We start from the raw sequence: 26,769 nt of genomic DNA on the forward strand, positions 1-26,769 counted from the left end.
CCAAAGTCAGCTTAGAGCTGGCCTGTCAGCACTTCTGCCACATTCTATGGATCAGAGGCGGCAGGGGGCCATCCAGATTCCAGGGGAGGGCACACAGACCCCAATTTGCAGTGGGAAGAGTGTCAAACAATCTGTGGGCATCGTTCATCTACCTCAGTGGCTGTGGGAATTAGAACTCTTGATACACAAGAAACACTGAGAACAGTCCCAGCATGAAGCAAATACACATTTGCTGTTAGTGCTGGCTTCCCTGGGAGTTCAGCAGTAAAAGAATCCACCTGCCAGTACAGGAGACACGCTTCCTTGGTGGCTCAGATGGTAAAGAATTTGCTTGCAATGTGAGAGACCCAGGTTCCATCTCTGCGTCAGGAAAATCCCCTGGAGAAGGGAATGGCTACCCACTCCAGTATTCTTGCTTGGAGAATTCCATGGACAGAGGAGCCTGGTGGGCTACCCTTTGGGGGTCACAAAGTCAGACATGGCTGAGCAACTAACCCTTTGCTGTCAGTGCTACCACTTAGTCAGTAGCAGGACACTCGAAAGCCTTTCTGGAAAAGCTGGAGAAGCCAGGCCTTTCACAGGTGACTGCCTCCCTCCCTCCACAAGCCTTCAAATAAATGGGTGGTTTCATGTCTGAAAGAGGAAGAGGTAACCCTGACCTGATACCTCCGCCCAACAACCCTGGCCAAGACCAGTCCATGACCTGACGTGGCCCCGAGATGGACCTGCAGGTAGGGTGAGCATGGCACCCGGGCCTGGGCCAGCAGAGAATACCAGCCGGGTCAACCGTCTGCTGCCCTGACTCACCCCAGGCTTGTGGTGAGCACAGCCAGCTGCGGTCACGTACTCCGCAGGACATTCTGTGCCATGGCTCCCAGGTAAGAGCCTGCAAGAAAGGGGAGGACCACCTTTTCCAGCTGTGTCTCTTGTCCTTTATGGCAAATATTTCCTATCTCTTCCTCCCCATTAAGGTGAATCCACGGAACCAAGCATGTATGCATGCATTCAGTCATTTAACAAACACTTATTTAAGCAGCTACTGAATACCAGGCAGGCTTCCCAGGTGGCTCAGTGGGTAAAGAAGCCACCTGTGATGCAGGAAACATGGGTTTGATCCCCGGGTTGGAAAGATTCCTGGAGAAGGGCAAGGCAACCCACTCCAGTATTCTTGCCTGGAGAATCCCCATGGACAGAGGAGCCTGGTGGGCTACAGTCCAAACGGTCACAGAGTCAGACACGATTGAAGCAACTAAGCACACATACCAATACCAGGCACGGCGCTAGACCCTGGAGGTACAGCCTGAACAAGACAGACAAATTTTTGCCAACATGAAGCTCATATTTTCAATGGAGGCGCCAGATAACAAGCAAGTGAGATACTGATTCTGACCAATGCTGTAAATGAAACATGGCATTTGGGCAGAGTAAGGACTGCAGGGAGCAAGGTCTGGAAGGACTGAAATTAGGGAGCATTACAGAATGACAGACAAGGGAGGTTGGTGCCTTGAGCTTGCCTACCTGGGTGACAGCAATGAGAGTCAGGAAGACACAGATTCTCCTGGAAGAGATGACATGTATTATGGATGGAGGACAGGTCGGGGAGTAAGTGAGAGAAGGAGTCAAGCATGATTCCCAGGGTTTCGTCTTGATCACGGGGTGAAGCACAACGCCATTCACCAAGAGGACAAAAACGTGGGAGGGCAGGGACCAGTCAGGAGGGGAAATCCAAGAGTTTCTTTGTAGCTGTGTTCAGTGTGAGATTCCTGTGGGATTACTGGAGATGCTGAGTAGGGTAGTTGAATAAAGAAATCTAGCATATAGGAGGTCTGTACTGGAGTTCCAAGTCCAGGGATGAGCACGCGGATACCACTGAAACGTGCAAGACTGAGTGAGTTCACCCAGGAGAACATGCAAGTGAGAAAAGGAGGGGGCCACTGATCCTATTTCCCAACAAACTTTTCACTCTGCCCAAAACAGTCTACTTAGGTTCTAAGCAAATATGGGCTCTCCAACCCCTGGACTGTGTGTGCAAGCACATGTTTGTGTATCACTCCCTCTGCCTGCAATGACTTCCTGTCACTCTCCTGTTTCCTGAAACACTCATTCTTGAACAATTAGCTCAAACCTACCCTCTTCAGGAAGCCTCGTCTCATTAGCTGCATTGCAAACGGCAGTCCCTCTGCTTTCTGTAAGTTGCATTCTTTCTTCATCATACATCTGGCATTTGTAAAACATTGCCTTGTGTTCTGTGTATATGTCGTATTTTCCCCTAAACAAATGATAAGCTCTTAAAAGGCAGCCTGCAAACCTTTGTACTCCCAATACCTGGCAGATGACCCAGAAAAAAAGTTAAAGATCTGGGTTGATCGAGAACTTTCTTTTGGTAGGTTTTGTTCCAGTGACTGGGGATTCATCTCAAATTCCTCCACTCGGCGAGACAGTGGCTCAGCAAGAGTGCCCCAATCAAAGCCCTAAGAATGAGGCAGCAATTGTCCAGTGCTTTAAAATACTTAACGGCAAGTACATGCTTGTGTCAAATAAAAAGAATGTGACTCAATCCATATTCAAAAGGACCCGATGAAAGCAGTTACCCACAGAGGGAAACCAAAGAATTAAAATGAACGCCTCTAGACTGTTCCAACTATTTCTGCATCTACTGCTGGATGACAGTCCCATTATTTAGGACACCTTTCCATGTCTTCACGCCCATTGAACACTCACTCCTACTTCCCTGGTCCCAGTTTCATACCTTACAACTTACAGTCTTTCCACACATTTCTAGAAGGTCTAACTGGACTCTCATGCTCCCAACAGTTTGGCCAGCACCAAGGATTGAGCCACACATTTTCACTCTTTTGGTTGTATTTGCAAGAGACCTCCCCATCACAGCTCTCCCCACATGACCCCTCACGTCTCTAGGTGTATTTGTCTCAACCCATTATCTCAAGCTATGACCAACCTAGACAGCATATTAAAAAGCAGAGACATCACTTTGCCAACAAAGGTCCATCTAGTCAAAGCTATGGTTTCTCCAGTAGTCATGTATGGATGTGAGATTTGGACTATAAAGGAAGCTGAGCACCGAAGAATTGATGCTTTTGAACTGTGGTGTTGGAGAAGATATTTGAGAGTCCCTTGGACTGCAAGGAGATCCAACCAGTCCATCCTAAAGGAAATCAGTCCTGAATATTCATTGGAAGGACTGATGCTGAAGCTGAAACTCTAATACTTTGGCTACCTGATGTGAAGAGCTGACTCACTGGAAAAGACCCTTACAAAAAGAAAGATTGAAGGCAAGAGGAGAAGGAGACAACAGAGGATGAGATGGTTGGATGGTAACACCGACTCAATGGACATGAGTCTGAGCCAGCTCTGGGAGATGGTGATGGACAGGGAAGCCTGGAGTGCTGCAGTCCACGGGGTCACAAAGAGTCGGACACGACTGAGCGACTGACCTGAAGTGATTATCCCAAGAGTCTCCAGCTCTTCCAGGTGCCCTTCATCCGGGCTCTCCTGTCCAACGACCCACAGCAGAGCTCTCCAATGAGGCACAGCGTTCTTCAACTCCCAGTTTCTCTTTAAAGGTGCAGCCAGCACACCCCCAAGTGTGTAGAGGCCAGTGGTTGTGACCATATTGAATTAAATCAAGCTGTTTTGACTCAGTTTTCCAAAGTGAACTTTTACTGACAGTTGAGTCATATCTGTTTTTCAGAGATGATATTCTTGCCCCTTTCTGACTCATGTTTCACTTCAAAACTAGTATAACTTGAACGTCCCAGTTGACTGTGACCCTTCTTTTTTGCTTCCAGGAGCAGCAGCCACAGCTCAGCTCCCAGGGCTCAGCCTGCAGATGCCACAACTCCTGAGCCCATGAACCACAACTACTGAAGCCCACACACCCTAGCCCCCCGGCTACACAAAAGAAGCCACCACAATGAGAAGCCCTCACACTGCAACTAGAGAGAAGCCTGCTTGCAGCAAGTACTTAACCTCCTGACACCTGTTTCTCCAGTTGAAAAACAGAATAACAGTGCCTTGGACTGCAAGAAGATCCAACCAGTTCTTCCTTAAGGTAATCAGTACTGAATATTCATTGGAAGGACTGATGCTGAAGCTGAAACTCCAATACTTTGGCCACCTGATGCGAAGAGCTGACTCATTGGACAAGGCCCTGATGCTGGGAAAGATTGAAGGCGGGAGAAGGGAATGACAGAGGATGAGATGGTTGGATGGCATCACCTGCTCTATGGACATGCGTTTGAGCAAGCTTCGGGAGTTGGTGATAGACAAGGAGGCCTGGCGTGCTGCAGTTCATGGGGTCACAAAGAGTAGGACATGACTGATCAACTGAACTGAACTGAAAAAAAAAAAAGAAAGAAACACTATGAAGTACTATAGTGAAGATTAAAACAGATAACAAATGGAGAACTCCTGGAAACAAGCCTCGCATGGAGGTGGGAGCTCAGTAACATTAGGTTGAATCATATGCAACTGCCATTTGTATAGACCAAAAATGACCAAATACTGACAATTTCATACAGTTCAACATGCCATTAGCTTGCTACTCAGGTATCCAGGAGGTCTAGTAGGCTGGAGTTTGGGGTACAGAAGTGATGGAGCCTCAGAGTTAACTTGTATTTAAATCATCAAAGAATCAAGGAATGTCAGCACCCTGCTAGATGCTGTCAAGGCTGGGAGATTTTCTTGACCCTGAGCTAGTTAATCAAATCTAATTTTAGAGCTAGGATAACAATGTGGTTAGGAGCCTAGACGCAGGGGACACATTTCCTGGGATCAAACCCCAGCTCTGCTAGTCCCTAGCTTTGTGACTTTTAATAAGTTTTTTAAATAGTCTGAGTCTCAGTTTTCTATGACATGGATAATACAGGGCTATTGTGAACCAGGTAAGTTAGTATATGTTAAGTTCTTAGAATGGGGCCAAGTTCATCTTTCTCTTCTTAAAGGCATTAAGCTCACATTATACTGAGCAAGTGAACACCGAGTGGACTGTGTCTCAAACATAGGTTCATGTCCTCAGGCTAGTTTAGGTTCTCAGCCTAATGGATCTGATGCTTATGCTTCATGGAGTCCCAGATATGCAGCTGGGAAGTAATCAGGGGCATCTGAAGAAGGCAAAGGGAAAGGGTTTCCAGGACTTCCGTGGTGGTCCAGTGATGAAGAATCCACCTTTCAATGCAAGGGACGCAGGTTCGATCCCTGGTTGGGGAACTTAGATCCCACATGCCATAAAGCAACTAAGCCCAGGCACCACAACTACTGAGCCTGTGTGCTCTGGAGCCCGTGAGCCACAGCTGCAGAGAAGCTTACAATGAAAGATTCCATGTACTGCAAGTAAGCCCCAATGTGGCCAAATAAATATTTTTTAAAAAAAAGGAAAAGCGTTTCAAAAATTTCTGCTAGAACAGTTAGGTGTCTCCTAATCAGCATAAAAATTTGCCTTCTCCATAACCCTCATGACAAGTGAGACTCCACCTAACACCTCTCAGGCTGCCATTTAGAACACATTTACATACATACCTTACATTTGCATATAAATATATCACATCTATTGTTAGTGACATATCTGCAAGAGCACTTAAACCTCTCAAAAGCTTCTCTGAATTAACATCTTTTCTTCTTGGATCTCAGAAGGAAAGGTGAGGAAATATAAGATTGGAAACTGAGCAGCCTCGGGTCTTGCTCTGGGCCTTTCCTTCATGTAGAGCAGAGGTCCTCCGGGCTCTGATGCCTGATGATCTGAGGTGGAGCTGGTGAAACAATAATAGACATAAATGTACAATAAATGTAATGCACTTGAATCATCTCCAAACCAACCCCTCCACTCCCTGGTCCGTGGAGGTGGAAAAATTGTCTTCCATGAAACCAGTTCCCGGTGTCAGAAAGTAAGTGAAGTATCTTCCTTCACCATTCTGATGATGGGTAGATTTCAACTCTAAGGGTTCAAGCCTCACTCTGTTCCAGAGAGATGTTGGAAGAATGAGGGAGAAAGGTGATCCTCCAAGTGGAGCACATTTGATGAAAGACTGGGAGTATGAAGTCATTGCAGCTGCCTGGATGACAGATGGGTCCGGCGCTATCTGCTGCTAACAGTGGTCTCGCCATGAGGACAGTGACAGACGACTGAGATGTTCACCTGCCTCCTGGTGCTGCTGACAAAGGATGCTTGCTCCCAAGACACAAATATTTGCAGTTTTTATTTGCCAGCTCTATCGTCAGTGATTCTCATCTGTCTGTGATGAGTGGAGAAAGTCTTTAGGGTATAAATTAATGGAACTTATCTTCACTCTCTTGAACCCTTTTGAATTTCCTCATTATCTTTCTGAAATGTTGTTCACAGGAGTAGGGTGTCTGTGTGTGTGCCTCATTCTACAACTTAAGGAATATTCATTCTTTCATTTCTTTGATGGCGTCTTCCCTCTACCCTCTTTGTTCTTTCCTTGTGAAACTCTTACTAGAAGGCTGTGGGAATTGCTAGCTCAGTTTCCCAAGTTTCCTCACTCTTCTCACCTATTTTTTTTCTTTTTGTCCTTTTGCATGCACAATGTTTTGGGTCAGTTTTTTAGGTCAACCTTCATACTCTTCCTTTCTGTCATTGTGCTGTGCTCTTCAGCAGAGGAATATTTCAGTAATAAAACTAACATGCTTGGGGCTAGTGCACTGGGACGACCCAGAGGGATGGTATGGGGAGGGAGGAGGGAGGAGGGTTCAGGATGGGGAACACATGTATACCTGTGGCAGATTCATTTTAATATTTGGCAAAACTAATACAATTATGTAAAGTTTTAAAATAAAATAAAATTAAAAAAATAAATAAAACTAACATGAAGAAAACTGCAAAAACTTGAAGAAGGTCAAAATGATCAAAATAAATGGAAAGATTTACCCTATTCTTGAATGAGAAGACACAGTAGCACAGAATCCACAATTCTCAAATTAATTGATAAATCCAAAGCAACTTTAGTAAAAGCCCCAAGAGAATTCTTTTTAAGAGACAAGCCATCTAAAGTTAATTGGGATATGTCTTAAGAATAAAGATTTCTATCACCATTTTTTCTTGGGATGCCACTGACTGATAATAAAACTTCAACAACAACAAAATAGACACCTATAAAAGACAAAGAGAATAAACAAGACAAACAGACAAGAGAATTTAATGAAATTTTGGAAGACAGAACCAGACAGAGAAGTTTGGTGTTGTTCAGTCACTAAGTTGTGTCCAGCCATTTGCGACCTCATGGACTGCAGTACGCCAGGCTTCCCTGTCCTTCACCATCTCCCAGAGCTTGTTCAAACTCATGTCCATTGAGTCAATGATGCCATCCAATCATTTCATCCTCTGTTGTCCCCTTCTCCTCTTTCCCTCAATCTTTCCCAGCATCAGGGTCTTTTCTAATGAGTCAGCTCTTTGCATCAGGTGGCCAAAGTACTGGAGTTTCAGCTTCAGTATCAGTCCTTCCAATGAATATTCAGGACTGATCTCCTTTAGGATGGACTGGTTGGATCTCCTTGCAGTCCAAGGGACTCTCAAGAGTCTTCTCCAGCGCCACAGCTCAAAAGCATCAATTCTTCATTGATAAAGAAGCAACAAAGCCTTCTTTATGGTCCAACACTTACATCTATACATGACTACTGGAAAAACCATAGTTTGAATATACAGACCTTTGTCAGTAAAGTGCTAACACACTGTCTAGGTTTGTCACAGATTTTCTTCCAAGGAGCAAGCATATTTAATTTCACGGTTGCAGTCACCATCTGCAGTGATTTTGGAGCCCAAGAAAACAAAATTTGCCACTGTTTACTTTTTCCCCCTCTATTTGCCATGAAGTGATGGGACCAGATGCCATGATCTTAAGTTTTTTAAATGTCAAGTTTCAAGCCAGCTTTCTCACTCTCCTCTTTCACCCTCATGAAGAGGCTCTTTAGTTCCTCTTCACTTTCTGCCATTAGAGTGGTATCATCTGCTTATCTGAGGCTATTAATATTTCTCCTGGCAATCTTGATTCCAGCTTGTACTTCATCCAGTCTGGCATTTCACATATGTACTCTACATATAAGTTAAACAAGCAGGGTGACAATATACAGTCTTGACATATTCCTTTCCCAATTTGGAACCAGTCTGTTTCACTGTCCAGTTCTAACTGTTGCTTCTTGTCCTGCATACAGGCTTCTCAGGAAGCAGGTGAGGTGGTCTTGTGTTCCCATTTCTTGAAGAATTTTCCACAGTTTGTTGTGATCCACACAGTCAAAGGCTTTAGTGTAGTCAATGAAGCAGAAGTAGATGTTCTTTTTAATGTGTTTTTTTTTTTTTAATTCCATTGCTTTTTCTATGAATCAATGGATGTTGCCAATTTGATCTCTGGTTCCTTTGCCTTTGCAAATCTGGCTTAAACATCTGGAAGTTCTCAGTTCATATACTATTGGAGGCTAGCTTGAAGGATTTTGAGCATGACCTTGTTAACACATGAAATGAACACAATTCTACAGTACTTTGAACATTCTTTGGCATTGTCTTTCTTTGGAACTGGAATGAAAACTGACCTTTTCCAGTTCTGTGGACACTGCTGAGTTTTCCAAATTTGCTGGCATACTGAGCGTAGCACTTTAACAGCATCTTTTTAAGGGTTTGATACAGCTCAGCTGGAACTTCATCACCTCCACTAGCTTTGCTGGTAGTAATGCTTCCTAAGGCCATTTGACTTTACACTCCAGGATGTCTGGCTCTAGGTGAGTGACTACACCAATGTGGTTATCTGGGTCTTTAAGACCTTTTTGGTATAATTCTTCTGTGTAGTCTTGCCACCTCTTCTTAATATCTTCTGCTTCTATTAGGTCCATACCATTTCTGTCCTTTATTGAGCCCATCTTTGCATGAAATGTTCCCTTGGTATCTCCAATTTTCTTGAAGAGATCTCTACTCTTTCCTATTCTATTGTTTTTCCTCTATTTCTTTGCATTGTTCACTTAAGAAGGCTTTCTTATCTCTCCTTGTTGTTCTCGGGAACCCTACTTTCAGTTGGGTATATCTTTACATTTCTCCTTTGTCTTTCATGTCTCTTCTTTTCTCAGCTATTTGTAAGGCCTCCTCAGACAGCCACTTTGCCTTCTTGCATTTCTTTTTCTCGGGGCTGGTTTTGGTCACCACCTTCTGTACATGTCACGAACCTCCATCCAAAGTTCTTCAGGCCCTCGGTCTATCAGCTCTAATCCCTTGAACCTATTCGTCACCTGCCCTGTATAATCATAAGGGATTTAATTTAGGTTGTATCTGAGTGGTCTAGTGGTTTTCCCTATTTTCTTCCATTTAAGCCTGAATTTTGCAATAAGGAGTTCATGATCTGAGCCACAGTCAGCTCAAGGTCTTGTTTTTGCTGACTGTATAGAGCTTCTCCATCTCTGGGTGCAAAGAGTATAATCAATCTGATTTCAGTATTGACAATCTGGTGATGTCCATGTGTAGAGCTGTGTCTTGAGTTGTTGGAAGAGGGTACTTACTATGACCAGATCATTCTCTTGGTAAAACTCTGTTAGCTTTTGCTCTGCTTCATTTTATACTTCAAGGCCAAACTTGTCTATTACTCCAAGTATCTCTTGATTTTCTACTTTTGCATTTCAATCTTCTACGATGAAAAGGACATCTTTTTTTTTGGTGTTAGTTCTAGAAGGTCTTGTAGATCTTCATAAAACCATTGTAATTCAGCTTCTTCAGCACTAGTGGTTGGGGCGTAGACTTTGATTATTGTGATGTTGAATGGTTTGCTCGGAAATGAACAGAGATCATTCTGTCGTTCTTGAGATTGCACCCAAGTACTGCATTTCAGACCCTTTTGTTGACTATGAGGGCTATTCCATTTCTTCTAAGGGAGTCTTGTCCACAGCAGTAAATATATCAGTCATTTGAATTAAATTCACCCATTCTCATCTATTTTAGTTCACTGATTCCTAAAATGTCAATATTCACTTTTGCCACCTCCTGCCTGACCATGTCCAATTTACTTTGATTCATGGACCTAACATTCCAGGTTCCTATGCAATTTTTTTCTGTAGAGTATCGGGCTATACCTTCACCACTAGTCACATCATTCTTCCTGGAGCTATTTCTCCACTCTTCCCCAGTAGCATATTGGACAACTACTAACTGACTCACTGGAAAAGCCCCTGATGCTGGGAAAGATTGAAGGCAGGAGGAGAAGGGCATGACAGAGGATGAGATGGTTGGATGGCATCCCCAACTCAATGGACATGAGTTTGAGCAAGCTCCAGGAGTTGGTGATGGACAGGGAGGCCTGGCGTGCTGCAGTCCATGGGGTCGCAAAGAGTTGGACACAACTGAGCAACGGAACTGACTAACCTGGGGGGCTTCATCTTTGAGTGTCATATATTTTTGCTTTTTCATACTGTTTGTGAGGTTCTCAAGGCAAGAATACAGAATTGGTTTGGAATTCCCTCCTCCAGTGAACCTCGTTTTGTCAGAACTCTCCACCATGACCCGTCCATCCTGGGTGGTCCTGCATGGCATGGCTCACAGATTCACTGAGTTATACAAGGCTGTGATCCACATGATCATTTTAGTTAACTTTCTGTGATTGTGGTTTTCATCCTGGAGACTGTGGGATTATAGTTCTTCTGAGGACTGGGTTGCTTCAGGCCAAACAACTAGCAGGGAGGCAGCACAGCTCCACAGCAGACAAGTAGATTAAAGATTTACTGAGCATGGTCCTGCCTACCAGAGCAAGACCCAGTTTCCCCACAGCCAGTCCTTCCCATCAGGAAGCCTGCACAAGCCACTTATCCTCATCCATCATATGGCAGACAGAAGAAGCAAGAACTTTAAACCCACAGACAGAGAAAAGGTAAGTGACTTATCATGGCAGAGGAAGCAATGGTCTGTCACCTGGAGGGGAATGACCACCAGTAAGTGAGTCAGGTCACCTCAGTGGAAAACCTGAGACACTCAGCTTTGGAGATGGAAGGCACACTGAAGGACTCAGTCATCCTGAGGGACCAAAAATAGTTGTTGAAAGTTTGTTTATGGAGTAATCATATCCTTCCCTCACTGCACATAGTCAGGCTGCTAATTTTCCCGATTGGTGATTTAAGAGTTATTTTCTGTATAACTTGATGGGAAAGACAGATTCAGGGTTACCCAGATGGAGGCAGCAGTGGGGAGGCACATGGAAGTCCGAAAGAGAAATGGTTGAATTACATAGTTCTCTCTCCCAAAACTGCCCCCCTAAGCTGACAGACACATGAAGAACAGCAGAAGATTCTTTCTCGACTAAATGGCTCTAAAGAAAAGCTTCCAGTTTTATGTCCCCTCCTTCTCTTTATTATGAACCCTCTGCTCAAACACCCCTAAATGGGCCGGACAAGGTTTGTAAGTCCTGTCCACTCACAAAAGGCCCCCAAACACTAGAGGCCCACTCTTAAATATGAACAGAGCACCAAGGCTCCCAGACAATAGAGGGAAACCTATACCACAAAAGATAAAGACCAACATGAGAATAAGGGGAAAAAATATCTAGAAGAAACAAACAGAAGGGGATTTAACATTTAAAAATCTAGGATTATAGGGAAATGAGTGAAGATACTGTCTCTTTACACCCAGAAATAGAGGTTATGTAAAAGGATAAATCAAAGAACAAAAAATAAACTTTTCCTCTAGAAATAAAATTTTAATCAAAATAAAACATTCAATAGAAAAGTTGGAGAATAAAGTTGGGAAAAAGCTAGTTCTTTTAAGAACTGGCACAAAAAAAGAGCACTAAAAATTAGGAAAGAAGAGATAACTACGGTAGAGGATGAACCCAAGAGGTCAATCACCCAACCAAAATGATTTCTTAAAAAAGAGAAAAGAGAGAATTGAGAAGTGGGAAATATCAAAGCAATATGGTAAAAACATTTCTTAGCAGTAAAAACAAAAATCTCCAAATTGAAAGTGTCTCTTTCATACCTAAGAAAATGAATGGTATAAGACCCACATCAAAATACGTAAGTTGAGATGTCAGAGTTCTGAGGGAAAAGAAACGATCATAATGGTCCCCACAGAGGAAAAAAAATCTCATTGACAAGGAAACAGGCATCAGGAGGACTAGGATTTTTCAACAGCTACAGAGTGCTAGAGATCAATGAATGTTAGGGATCAATAAGACTGTCTTCAAATAAGTGAAGGAAAACTAAGTTTCAACCTAGAAGATATATTCAGAAGGATAAGAACTCTATGATACAACTTCCTATTCCCTCTTTTAAAAAGCAACTGGAGGACTTTCAAATCCCTTAATGACAGGTTAGAGTAACCTTTCCATTTAGATCAACTGTTGAATGGAAAAGAATGTATAGAATACACACACACACACACACACACACATCAGTTCAGTTCAGTTCAAATGCTCAGTCATGTCCGATTCTTTGCGACCCCATAAACAGCAGCACGCCAGGCCTCCCTGTCCATCACCAACTCCTGGAGTTCACTCAGACTCACGTCCGTCAAGTGAGTGATGCCATCCAGCCATCTCATCCTCTGTTGTCCCCGTCTCCTCCTGCCTTCAATCTTTCCCAGCATCAGGGTCTTTTTAAATGAGTCAGCTCTCCACGTCAGGCGGCCAAAATATTGGAGTTTCAGCTTATATATAGATATAGATATACACACACACACACACACATATACATAATTACTGTGAAGTGAAGTGAGAGTCACTCGGTCATGTCTGACTCTTTGCTATCCCATGAACTATACAGTCCATGGAATTCTCCAGGCCAGAATACTGGAGTGAGTAGCCTTTCCCTTCTCCATGGGATCTTCCTAACCCAGGGTCTCCCACAGTGTAGGCAGATTCTTTACCAGCTGAGCCACAAGGGAAGCCCAAGAATACTGGAGTGGATAGCCTATCTCTTCTCCAGTGACTCTTCCTGACCCAGGAATCGAACCACAGCCTCCTGCACTGCAGGCGGATTCTTTATCAACTGAGCTATCAGGGTACTATATGTAGCATTATATACTTAAATATATTAAATAATAATTAATATATTTTATAAATATGAATAATTAATATATTTTAACTTTTCTTAAAAGCATCAAATTGTTTATGAGACGGCAAAGGATTACCATGCCAAATTTGAGTCCCATGTCAAGAATTCAAAGTCATTTTGCCCTGATTGGGAGCAAACAGCTGCACTGTGGAGCTGGGGTATTTGGCAGCCTCAGCAGGCAAAACAGACAAAAGGGCCTGCTCAGTGGAGAGTCTGATAAATATCCACACATTAAGTTGAGGTCCCGCAGGACTTTACTCTTAGAGCAGAGCTTCCCAAATGTGTCTGCACATTAGCATCATCAGGGAGCTTTTGAAAATTTCTAAGTGCAGGCCACACCATGGACCAATTAAATCACAGCCTCAGGGGTGGGACACAGGTCTCCATGTATTTTGAAGCTTCCCAGATGGTTCCCGTGTGCTGATGAGTTTCGGAACCACCACTCAGGGAGAAAGAGTGAATTGGCTATAACGGTTCCCACATGGATGACTCGGGAGATCTCAAGTTGTTCAACCTCAGGCCCAACCAAGTGGAGTCAGGGTGTGACAGCAAGAAGCTGTAAGAGCAGGCCCAGGTGCTGAGCTGGTACCGTGATTTTTCCATTCACTGCTCGTGTCAATGTTTATATGACAAGTGCTGATTCTGCTCCTGCTTTCAGAGCCTCTGAGCACATGGATTGTCACACAAGGAACATCAATTATGTCTGGGCTGCTCAAGTGTCTCGCAGACTGTGAGTGGCTAAGCTTTCAACACAACCCGGCCCTCAGCTCACGGCAGATTTAATAACAGTAACACCAGCCTCAAGTGGCACACAGCTACCCTGTGGGTGTGAAACACTCCAACTTTGCCCATATGTCTAAGTCTATATGGAGCATCTCATTTTCTAAATTGAGTCAGAAAACTTAGACCTGAATTCTAATTCCAGCTTCTCTTCTAAAAAGCTCCCATCTACTCCCGAGGCCTCAGGGTCCTCAAGTGGAAAAGGCAGTGGTTGGCCTAGGAAGCCACTGGCGCCCCCTCCTCCTCTGTCGCTCTGTGGGACTGCACTTCTGGGGTCAGTTGCCATTTGGTTGTTGGACCTCAAGAAACATTCTCTGGGCCTCAGTTTCTTCATTTGTTACAGTGGCGCCAAAACACTAAGCACCTCACAAAGAGGGTGTGGGCTTTCAGTGGGACAGCGTACAGGGCGACAAGCAGCAAGTGAGTGCATACAGTAGGAACTCAATAGATGTTAGCTTGCACTCTCCCGGGTTCTCCATCTGAGAAAACGGAATGATACTTACCGGTCTATCTTAGGAAAGTTTAAATGAGCTACGGAGAGAGGCAGAAGCTGCTTGGTATTAAGAAAAGCATATACAAGAAAGAAAAAAAACATACGCAAATAAAGGAACTATTACTGTGCAAAAATGGACTGAGAGCAGAGTTTCAGACACAGCAGGAGCAGATTTGATATGCCTGATTAATTCATTAAACAAATTAAAATCATAAACACCTGAAAACTAAAAACCGTTTGCTTATAGCTCTGGGTTCATCTTAGATGAGACTGAAAGACAGAAGGCAAAGGAAGAAGCTCCAAAGAGTCTAGGGCTTGCTGGGCCCCGAAGTCAGGCCCGGGGGAGGCTGAGGTGGCCGTGATGGTGGCAGAGTGACTGCTGAAGGACAGGAGGTGCCACGGCCAAGAGAGTCTCTGGTGACAACAGCTGAGGCAGAGGGGTGACACGGACCTGCTCACTGCGACTGAAGAGCACTCTGGCTCTTAGTGACATGAGGGAATTACGCTTCTCTGGTTATGAAAAAAGGTGAGACCCTTTTACCTAGGAGGCGAATCACCACAAAACACAGTGTGCCTGCTCCAGCTCAGGGGCCTTACAGAGACTGAGCTCTTGGGTCTGTGGGCCATGGGCCTTCTCCTGGGGGCCCAGAGGGAAGCCGCAGCCGTGGGCTGGTTAGAGAGATAAGAAAGCTCAGGCCTGGAATTTGAGCCTGGCTGTGGGGTATTTTTTTCCTATTGTTTTATTATAAAAAATCTCAAATGTACAGCACAGTTGAAAGCACTTTGCAGTGACGCTGGCACAACGCTATCTGGATTCAATCATTATTGTTTTACTGTACTTTCTTTTTTCACACCTATTTGTTTAGCTGCGCCGGTTCTTGTGGCATGCAAGCTCTTTGATCCTCGTGGTGGCATGTGGGATCATGCAGGTCTTGAGTTGTGGCATGTGGGATCTAGATTCCTGACTGGGCATCAAACCTGGGCCCCTGAACTGGCAGCTCTGAGTCTTAGCCACTGGACCACCAGGGAGGTCCCTTGTTTTACAATACTTGCATGATCACATCCATCCATCTATCTCTCTATCCATCCATTACTCCATGCTAACTTGGGTGCATTAAAGTGATGTACAGGCCTCAATACCCTACCCCCTAAATACTTCAGCAAGCATATTATTAATTAGAGTTCAGTATTTTTTTTTACAGATCTTTACTTCTGATACAAAATTACATACTACGAAATGCACACATACTAAGGTAACAGGTGCTGTGTTTTGACAAATGCATGCACCTGGCTGACCCAGACCCCTATCAGATGTAGAACATCCCATCACCTACAGATTTGTTACATGACCTTGGACAAGAGCCTGTTTACCTCTGATTTCAGCATGTTCCAAACTTTTGTGATCATAGAACTCTTTTTCAAGCCAAGTTCCAAAATCTGTCTTAAACAATTCAGCTTAGATGAATTAAATACCATTCAAGCCACCATTCTTCCTCCTCAGTTGAAGAAATCTGAGAAATGGAGATGTTATTTATCTCAGATTCCTAAGCTGGCAGCACACTTACGACAGGAAATAAATACTTAACAACCTCTCCAAACCAGGAAATATACTAGGTGTGGGGTTGCTGGAAAGATGAAATATGATTACATATGTGAAATGCCTGGCCTTGTGTCTGGCACAAGCAGAGACCAAATATCATTAGTGCTTTTCTCCTCTTTTCCACACTAATGTTTTTAGTATGTTCACCTGACTAAGACAGCATATGCACGCCCTTCATCTCATTCTAGTATAGTCATAACCCATGAGGCAGGCGGGGGAGGCATTTTCATCCACAGTTTTCGGGAGATTATATGTCTTGTCATGATCATTATTAGTAAATAAGGGTGGCACCAGGACTTAAACTGAGTCTCCTGACCCTAAATAATTTCAGACAATAGATTTAGGAGCTTTGTCCATGTTCCTCCCAAGCCATCTCAGACTAAAGAGGAAGGTGCATTTGAAAATGCTAAGAAGGATATATTTGGTTCCAAGTTACAGAAACCCAACCTGAACTCACTAAATAAGAATTTATTGGCTCTTATAATAGAAAGATTCTCCCTCCCCGCTGCAACACAGCCTTCAGTTGCCTCTTGTCTGGGCTCCATTCTCAGGCACCACCACCCTCATGGAGGTGAGATGGCCATGGGAAAGTCTTTGTTTACATTCATCCAGGTTAGCAATCTCAAAAGAAAACAGAGAATTTTCTTTTGCAATGTTGAGCAAAAATCCAAGGATTAAGTTTACTAAACTAACTTGTTTCATGTGCCCATTTTTGAAACAATTATTAGTATTATTTAAAAGGATGGACTCTGTTGACCGGCCACCATGGGTTGTGAACTACTCCTATTACTGGGAATAGGGAGGGTCAGTTCCTCCCATGGCCTGAAAGAGCAGGAGGATGTATTCTCCAGGAAAATGAATATCCTGTTATAAGAGGAAAGGGGAAATGGATGAAGGATGCTGGGCAGCAAAACCTAGTCAACAAAAATACGTTTAACAAAACTATCGGGTCACCTGGATCAACTTACATTGTTGGAAGTGGGTCAGTTAGCACTTTCCTGGAAGTCTCCAAGCCCAGGCTTTAGAGGTTTTCACGGAGGTTTCACTACATAGGCACAACTGATCAAACCATGGGTCACTGGTGACTGAATTCAATTTCTAGCTCCTCTCTCTCTGCCCTGAAGAATGGGGGTCGGGGGGGCGGGGCAGGGGCTTAAAGTTCCAACCCACGACTCACCTGTTCAGTCTTTCAGGTCATTGGCTCCAGCCTGAAGCCACCCAGGACCCCACCGACACTCCAGAGTCGCTCTGTCAGCATAAACTGGGGTACCATGGAAAGGGGCTTGTTGTGAATAACAAGGCCCGACACAAGGTCCAGCTGAAGCTCTGTCACTAAGAAAATGCTCAACACCTTCCCATTCCATAATTTAATTAAGGGTTTACAGTTAAAAGGTCAATGCATTCGTACTGTCCTCTCTAGGAAATTCACCTGACTTCTCACAGGAGTCTTCAGGTTAAGCCCAGGGCTCCAGCATGTATGAGGTCCACTCTAAACCCTTCCCGGGAAGGTTCCCAGGCACGTGCGGTCCATCCCTCCATCCCCGACTGTATCCTCACCCACTGCAGCACTTCCCCACTTCCCTCAGACATTTTCAGACATCGGTGAAAAAAAAAAAACAAAAACTTTTCCCCTGGGAGGGGGAGAGGTTGGAGGGTATCTCATTTTCCAAAGGAATCACTACAATTGTAGCCACTTTGGCTGCCAAGCCTCAAAGGCAGTACTTCTGCTCACACAGCCTTCTCAGCATTGTCTCTACTATGCGGGGACATGAGAGGCAGGATGTGAAAAGTGATCTGCCCGCAGCAGCTCTGTTTCCAAGCACAAACAGCAGTAAAAAGTAAAAGTTGTGGCAAAACCCGGAAGAGGTCAGCAAAGCTCCTCTGGGCGCCAGCCTTCATTTGGCTCCCTCCCTACAGTCTTTCCTTTCTCCTTCACAGGTTCCCATCATCTTCCTCCTTCCTGCCCCACAGGAAGGGGACAGGGAAAGACCCACGCCGTGGAGGTGAGGAGTAAGAACCAGGACAGGAGACTTCTGAGTGAGTTGATGCTGATACTGATCAAACATGAAAACGGGGGAATTCCCTGGAGGTCCAGTGGTGAGGACTTGATGCTTTCACTGTGGTGGCCCAGGTTCAATCCCTGGCGAGGGAACTAATATCCTGCAAGCCACACAGTGTGGCAAAAACAGAAAGACAAACAAAAACGCCATGACAACAGGATCAGAGACAACTACTGAAAAGCAAATTACAGATTCTTCAAAACTGACTACGTGGGATGAGAAGAGCCCAAATGTAGTTGGGCCAGATACGACTAACACTAATTAGAAAGTCATTCCGTTCTCTAATCCCAACATAGACTCAAACTGGCCTTGACGTCACTGTACCATCCCAACCACCATCACCTGGACACTTCACGCCCTCTCTTCTTCCAACTCATTCAGTCTTTCTAATGACAGCCAGAGGGCACGTCTTAAAACACAAACTGTGTCACATCATTCCCTTGCCTAAAGGTTTTTACTATTTCCAAGTCCACTTAGAATCAAATCCAAAATCCTTATCCCAACTCAAAAAGCTCCACATCTCTAGCCTCCATCAACTCTTGTGTCTTATTGCTCTCCCTCCTTGCACTGAGCACAAGCCACCAAACTCTGTTTCTCAAGATAAGAAGAAGTTGCCCCAAGACCTGGACTCGTGGATTACTGCTTCCTAGAAAATTCTCTTGCTCTCTCAATATCACCTCTCATTCACAAATGAGACTTCAGATTTCTCTGTCAGGTGCCCCCCTCTCAATCTCAATTAGGTTCCCCATGTTGTAGTGGCTATCAAATAAAGTCATAGTGTCAGTGGAGAATACCTCTGTTAGTATATTCTGAAAGATAGACCAGTTTGTAGGCGTGAACGATTCAATGTGTAGATTCAACTGGTTGGCGGGAAAGACTAGTCCTAGGATAAGTCGTTTAGCTTGGACAGAGTTAACTTACTTAATTCTCCAAGTTCCACCAGACTTTTTTCCATTTTCCTATTCATTCACCTGGTCCCCTTGGGGGAGATACAGCATTAAAGAAGTAGAGAGTGGGAAGAATGGCATGTAACAAGAAGCATACTGAAGTCAAAGTTGCTCAGTTGTGTCCGACTCTTTGCGACCCAAAGGACTGTAGCCCGCCAGGCTCCTCTGTCCTGGGGTTTCCCAGGCAAGAATACTGGAGTGGGTTGCCATGTCCTTCTCCAGGGGATGTTTCCAACCCAGAGATTGATCCCAGGTCTCCTGCATTGCAGGTGGATTCCTTACCATCTGAGCCACCAGGGAAGCCCGAAGTATACCGGGACAGTGATTAGAAACTTGGACAGCAATTAGTGTGAACTGGGGCAAGTCAAACCTGCACTTTGGGCCTTAGTCTCCTAAACTTTGACAATAATCTCTAACATTCCAACTTTTACTTTTCAAGATACTAGACTATGGATTAAATAAATCCCTCCTAATTCAGTAATTTTTCCTAAAGTGCTCTAATTAATATAAACTACTCCTCTTATCTTAGACACATGAGTGATATAGAACTCTGCTTCCCAAGGCATTCACTTCTCCCCAGTGGACTTGTGGACTTAGGATCTGCCTCTCCATAATTTCCTCTCATTAATCTTTGTGCATTAAAGATTATTTATAAATTCTCATAAGAGAATTTATCTAGCCACATGCCAGCTATTTATTATTTAAAGACATTACCCTGACCTCCATTTTCTAAGTTAAACCTCTCCACTTCCTTTCACTCTGTATATAAATGCTTTCCAGACACCTCAGCAACCTTCTTGCCTACACTGGCCCTCTCCAGTTTATGAATGTCCATCTTAACATTTAGCTCCTGAAACTAAATTGTATGTCCTCGCTGTGGTCTCAGCAGATCAAAGAGTATCTTCAGTGATCAAGGAAGAACACTTCCCAAAGTATTTTGGTTTGCTTAGCAACAAAACAAAAGCAAGCACTGGCTGTTGATATGGCTGTTGTCTTATGATCTAAACCATCTACATTATACTGCTGCTTTTCACAGGAGTGGTTCCAGCTGAGCCTGAACTGGAAGGATTCAGAGTCTGAGATTATCTGATGAACTGGTACTAATGGTAACCCACAGTTTCTACATGAGGTGATTTTCACGGAGGAAATAGCTTGTGGGGAGGACTTGGTGCCAGAGGGCCTGGATGAAAGTGGGAAGTAAGGATACAGGTGTCTATCAAATACAGGTGCCTATCTAAGGCCTTCGAGAGATCTTAGATCTCTGGAGAGTCAAGCTGGCAATAATATTAGGGTATATACAAGATAGTGTCAGAGATTGGGTGAGGGGGCATTCCCCATTTCTGGTCATGACCTAGGGGAATCTGATGTGGTAAGTACTGAAGGAAACATGGTTTTTGCATGTGCCTGTCTCTGGGAGAGGACTTGGGGTTCCCTTGGAACACCCCAGCAGGCAGTAAGCCACAGCCAACAGTACAAGGTGGGGTGGGGGGTGGGGGGAATCTACTCCTCGGGAAGCAGGTGATGACCTTCTAAGGACTCCAAGGAAAGCTGAAGGACACTTTGAAGATGAACTGAAATCCTGTCTCAGGCACTGCCAGGGAAATCTGAGCTAGGATAGTTGAATTATTACCAGTAATTAGAGCTCACTGGGACCAATGAGCTGAAGCAAAGGAAATTTGGGTTCTCTATTAATAGCTGATGCAATCTTTTTCATATTTATTTAAAATCTAGAGCATCCAAATCTTTTCTGAAAAGTTCCCAAATGATGTCATATCTGCTGATTTACATACTGCACTTTAAGTAACAAAATAATTAGAATATATGACCACAGATCCTCTAAAAAAAATAGTATCAGACAAAGAAGTCTCCTGAACTTGTAGTGTAATAAGTTGGCTTTACTGCTGTTAGCTAGCATCTTAGTGTCCATCTTTCTAAAACCTCTGACACGTTTTCCTAGTTGCTAAAAATGAACTTCTACTCCCAACATTTTTGCTATCTTTGTGTGGTCCTTGAAAATAAAGAGAGAAAACACTTTTGCAAAGGAAATGCCTAGGAAGTGAAGCTATCTGCTTTGGAGAAGGAAAAAAATTTAGCTATTTAAAAGGATATATTAACATTAATCCTAGGAAATAGATTTTGAACTTTCGTTATTTTTGAAGTGATACACGATGTTCCAGAAGGACTAGTAAATGAAAGGAGAAAAATAAGTTATTTTGATATGATTTCCTCACTTTTTTAATCCTAACATAAACTGCTTAGAGTTCTGTAGAGACTTCATCCTTGGAAAACCAGTAAAATCAAAACATAAGCTTACAGGAGGCTCCCTGGTGATCTTGAGATCACTTTGGCGCGAGGGTGGTGCGGAAGCTAGAGGAGTTGGGGGGAGCGGGGGCGGGCGCTAGAGATCAGGAAGTGACGCCACCCTGAATGACAGGTCCTGCGCTCAGCCCTCAGCCCATGTGGCTCATCTCTCTTCCTTTAAACAGGTCAGAGGATCTTTGCTATTGTCCTCAAGCATCACACTCCAAATCCCACACAGAAAACCCTTTGGAGCAACCAACCCCTCAGAGATGAGAACCCCAGCAGAAACTCCAAGTTCCGCTGGTGTATGGAGGGGTCTGCTGACGCACCTGTTGCCAATGGAAGAGGGCGTCTCAGAGCAGCACAGCCCAGTCCAGGGTCGACCTCCAGGGCCAGCTCCTTGGACGCTCTCCTTCTCCTCCCTGCTACCGTCTGGAAGGTCCTGGGGCCTCAGCTCTCCAGCAGCAGTAGTGGGTGACCCTGCCCACTCAGGCTCAAGGAACTTTTCTTTTGACAGTGTGTGAGGAGCAGACGTACTTACACAGCACTTCTCCAACAGAGGCTCTCTGAGCCTAAAAATAATAACTTCAGAAGCCAACGTGACGACCATCTGGCTTCTTATGATGGGTCAGGCCCAAGGAAGTCATAGATAAGGGAACACACACCTTGCACGTGGATGGCAGGAAGGCAGCTGCCTCAGGTAAAAGGTAAAATGTAGGCAGGCAGGGGTCTGAACTTGGATGGGTGACAGTTAAAGAAATTGACCCTGTCCTTTGATTTCAGCCTGCGAGTCAAGTGGTGCTTTCACATCGCCTTCCATTTTATTGATCTTTTAGTCCTCATCTACATTTTTTTAAATGAAAAATCTTATGACAAAAGCCGAAAGTCCAACAAACCCCTTAAAAAGAATAATAAAAGGGCCTGGATTGGAAAACCAGGAAAGCACTGAATTATAAAGTCTAAGCTAATTTTTAAATTTTTGTCTAATAGGAGGAAATATATTTGTTTATTAACAGACACAAAAATTCTCCTATCTCTAAGATGACCCTTCCATATCTTGGGTTTTCCCAATTTGATTAAATCACAATCAGGACTGTCCTATGGCTCCTGGGAACTGGTTCTGCCAACATTGGAGAGTCAGAAATCCACTGTCTTGTTTCTGGACTTTACGCACACCTCTATGCGCAGAATATGATGGTGTTATAATTTATAAATTATACTGAAATAAAGATGAATTATTGGACTTCAGTACACTAGGCTGTATATTGTTACCCTGCTTATTTAACTTATGTGGAGGGTACATCATGTGAAATCCTGGGCTGGATGAATCACAAGCTGGAATCAAGATTGCCAGGAGAAACGTCAACAACCTCAAATATGCAGATGATAGCACTCTAATAGCAGAAAGCAAAGAGGAATTAAAGAGCCTCTAGATGAAGGTGAAAGAGGAGAGTGAAAAAGCTGGCTTAAAACTCAGCATTCAAAAAACTAAGATCATGGCATCCGGTCCCATCACTTCATGGCAAATAGGAGGGGGAAAAGTGGAAACAAGTGACAGATTTTATTTTCTTGTGCTCCAAAATCACTGTGCACAGTGACTGCAGCCACGAAATCAAAAGACACTTGCTCCCTGGAAGAAAGCTATGACAAACCTAGACAGCATATTAAAATCAGAGACATCACTTTTCCAACAAAGGTCTGTTCAGTCAAGGATAGGTTTTTCCAGTAGTCATGTATAGATGTGAGAAAGAAAGAAAGTGAGGTCGCTCAGTTGTGTCCAACTCTTTGTGACCGCATGGACTGTAGCCTACCAGGCTCCTCTGTCCATGGGATTTTCAAGGCAAGAGTATTGGATGGATTGCCATTTTGAGTTGAACCATAAAGAAGGCTGAGCATCAAAGAACTGATGTTTTTTAACTGTGGTGCTGGAAAAGGCTCTAAAGAGTCCCTTGGACTGCAAGAAAATCAAACAAGTCAATCCTAAAAAAAAATCAACCCTGAATAATCACTGGAAAGACTGATGCTGAAGCTGAAGCTCCAATACTTTGGTCACCTGATGTGAAGAGCCGACTCATTGGAAAAGACTCTGATGTTGGGAAAGGTTGAGGACAGGAGGAGAAGGGAGCAGCAGTGGATGAGATGGTTAGATAGCATCCATGACTCAATGGATATGAATCTGAGCAAACTCCAGCAGACAATGAAGGACAGGGAAGCCTGGCATGCTGCTCTCCATGGGGATCACAAAGAGTCAGAAACAACTTAGTGATTGAACATTGGACTTGAACCGTCAAATAACTTTAAAAACTTACATCTCTTAAAATAGCAATTATTTCAATATTAGAGTTCCAACAATTATGGTGAAAGAGCCCATGTATGCTAAATATGTAGTAGGCAATGCTCATATCCTAAAATGCTACCCTCCTGTTTGTTTTTGTAAACCTGACAGATGACAGCATCTGCTTCTCTATTTATTTGTTTATGGTGACTTTTAAAATTGGGTGTGACCACATATACATATATATACCTAACATTAAAGTTACCAGTTTTAACCATTTTTAAGTGTACAGTTTAGCAGCATCAAAGATATTCATCTTCTTTAGAATTTCTGCAACTCAACCACCACTCTTAGACATTCCCATAAAGAGAAACCTATAGACATTGTTGTTTTTCTTGGGGCTTTATGTCTATTTACCTCTTAACAAAAAGTACAGCTCAGGAGGTAAGGTTTACCATAAATAAGTGCACAAAGGATCTTCAGAGAAGAAAGACAACGAGACAAAGCACTCTGTGTTAGCAGGCCTTTCTGCTGTCCATAATATAATCCCTTCTTTCCCCTCTGCTCTCTTAGGGGTAGAGCAGAAGGAGCATGAGAGGCAGAGTAACTACTCTGTGTTAGTTCAGCTGGTTCAGCTGGTATCTTTTTGCCTTGATGTCTTCATCCATAAAATGGGGATAGTACTACTGGTATCAGTGTTGCTATATGATCTAAAAGAGGCAATACATATCAAGAGGAAACTTTAACAATTACTGTGCACAAACTGGTTATCACTCATGTGAGATTCTGGTCCCAGTTACCACTATTAGGCTGCAAGCTCTGGGAGAGTCCTGCATGAGGCTCTGCTGCGCCTCAGTCCTGCATGCGGCTCTGCTGAGCCCCCAGCCTGAGCTCATAACTGGCATCTAGCAGATACTCCTTAAACATACGGAAGGGGAAGATGTCTCCATTTTCCTGAAAGGTCTTACTGTATCCAGGACCATCAGAGGCAAAATCACAAAGAAGATGGAAATAGATGGGAAGAGAAAGAGATTCTGTACGGTTGGTGGCCCTTGGGGTGCAGCCTGAGCGGAATTACCATCAATACCTGAAAACTGGTGTTCAAGTAATAGCACTTATAACCGGCCCAACTGGACAAAGGGCATAAAAACCTTAAAACAAGCATGATTTCACTCAAAATTCTGAGTTAAGGAAGTTATGTGAAAAATTCAGTACAGTACACACCTATAAGGATGTTACATACAAAAAAAACAGAAACCACCTTCTCATCCAACAACAGGGACGTGCAAATAAATATGTAAATCCAGACAATGTCACAGCATTTGGGCTCAGAGCAGGTCACCTGAGATATGCCACAATGGCCTATTGATTATTTTGAATTAAAGTTACTTCAGAAACAGCCATTGGCAGGTGGAGGGCATGAATAAAAAAGATACTCTGATGCCTCTCCTTCCCCCACTCCCCTGAAAGGGGGAAATAAATCTCCCCTGTGAAAGTAACTTTCCTGTACCAGGAGCATAGAAAGCATCCTTGTCACCAGAGTTGGGGAATTTAAGGCTGAGAACGCTGTATAAACAAACTGTGTTGCTTCTCCATTAGTCTGCTACCCCAAGCACAAACCTCTTGGTTAACCCTTCACAAATGACTTTTTCTTTGTCTGAAAGTGATATATAAACAGCCTTTCGTCACTTTGTGGGGGGCATTTCTATGAGGGGCTTCCCAGGTGGCTCGTGCGTGCGTGCTAAGTTGCTTCAGTTGTGTCTGACTCTTTGCAACCTTATGGACTATATCCCACCAGGCTCCTCTGTCCATGGTGGCTCAGTGGTAAAGAATCTGCCTGCCAAGGCAAGAGACACAGGAGACGCAGGTTCAATCCTTGGGTCAGGCAGATCCCCTGGAGTAGGAGATGGCAACACACTCCAGAATTCTTGTCTGGAAAATTCTATAGACAGAGAAGCCTGGTGGAGTACAGTCCATGGGGTTGCAAAAAAATGGGACATGACTGAGCATGCACGCATTTCTATGAGACCTTTGTATGTATGAACTAAGTTGGTTTTTTCTCCAGTTCATCAGTCTTCTGTCAATTTAATTATTAGAGCAACCCAAAGAACTCAAAGAACTGGTAGGGAGGAAATTTCTACCTCCTGGACAATACAATGCAGCCATCCTTTAAAATGACTGTATCAAGGTGTATTTATTAACAAAGAAAGATACCTAAATTATACTCACTTAAAAGAAAAAGACTACCGAGCAACATACACAAAAAGAAAAATACATGTAACAAAATGCTAACAAAGATGATCTCTGGGCTTATTATTACTTCAATTTGTTTTTCTGAATTTTGTCCTGTTTCTAGAATAAGAATGAGTTCTTTGGGTAATTTTAAGAATAGAGTTAACACCAACAGAAAAAGAAAGAAAACGTGGTCTGAAACGTGCTTTAAGGAATCTGGGAGGCTTGGGAGACATAGTAAAAAGCCCCAGAGAACAAAGCCTGTATATTTAAATACTAGTGAGGTGACTTGCAGGGTGAGGTGGGCCCTACAAGATGCCAATCTAACCAGTCGGTTGACAAGTCTTTGTCCAGTGAGTCATTTGGTTGAAAAGAATGCCAGCCATCTCTGCCTGCAGCGTCCTCCGCCTCACCCAGCATGGCAGCCTGTGTCTGCAGCGTCCTCCGCCTCACCCAGCATGGCAGCCTCCCGCCAGCCTCACCTAGAAATCCAGTGTCAGCCTCAATGCCTTTCCTCCCGGATTCAAGGTCCAGGCACCTGCATGAAGTAAAGGGAGGAGACGCCCAAGCTCTGGGTCACTCATCCAAGCCTTTTCCTTCTTCCAGAGGAGAACTTGAGCCTGGAGACTTCAGGATGCCTCCCCAGTCCCTCCTATACGGGGACCCAAGGCAGAGGGGTCACTGGGAATCAACGCACAGACAGTAATTTTCCTCCTGCTTGGTAAGCCCTTGGAACAATCTGATGACTCGATTTTTAAAAATTTGTTCTACCAAAAACAAAAAAAGTGCTTCTACAGTAAGAGCAAGCAAGGAAGTATCAGTTCTGTTTTCTTTTGTTTTCTGGGTTTTTATGCAATTGCTACATTTTCCGGTTGAATGTTGCTTCACTATCTACAACGTCCTCTCTGCTTTGCCTCTCCAGCTTTCTTGCTTTACTGAAAGAGCCCTGGAACTTGCCATTCCTGCAAAAGATACAAACTTATTAAAAAATCCCTACCACTAGAGTAGTGAGACTACTGAAAATTCACCATCTT

The 26,769-nt window shown here is 43.8% G+C and overlaps 1 long non-coding RNA gene across 1 annotated transcript in view; it reads right to left on the reverse strand.

Moving 5' to 3' along the window:
* LOC105004461 overlaps nucleotides 1–26,524 on the reverse strand; it is a 69,042-nt gene extending 42,518 nt beyond the window's left edge. Inside the window, exons 1-2 of the long non-coding RNA XR_827219.1 lie at nucleotides 26,218–26,524; nucleotides 5,539–5,768 (exon numbers count right to left, since the gene is read on the reverse strand). This is a non-coding gene — a long non-coding RNA (uncharacterized LOC105004461). The remainder of the gene's footprint in view (nucleotides 1–5,538; nucleotides 5,769–26,217) is intronic.
* Nucleotides 26,525–26,769: the final 245 nt, after the last annotated feature.

Source organism: Bison bison, unplaced genomic scaffold (genome assembly GCF_000754665.1).
Source record: "Bison bison bison isolate TAMUID 2011002044 unplaced genomic scaffold, Bison_UMD1.0 scf7180017864476, whole genome shotgun sequence".
Taxonomy (NCBI): domain Eukaryota; kingdom Metazoa; phylum Chordata; class Mammalia; order Artiodactyla; family Bovidae; genus Bison; species Bison bison.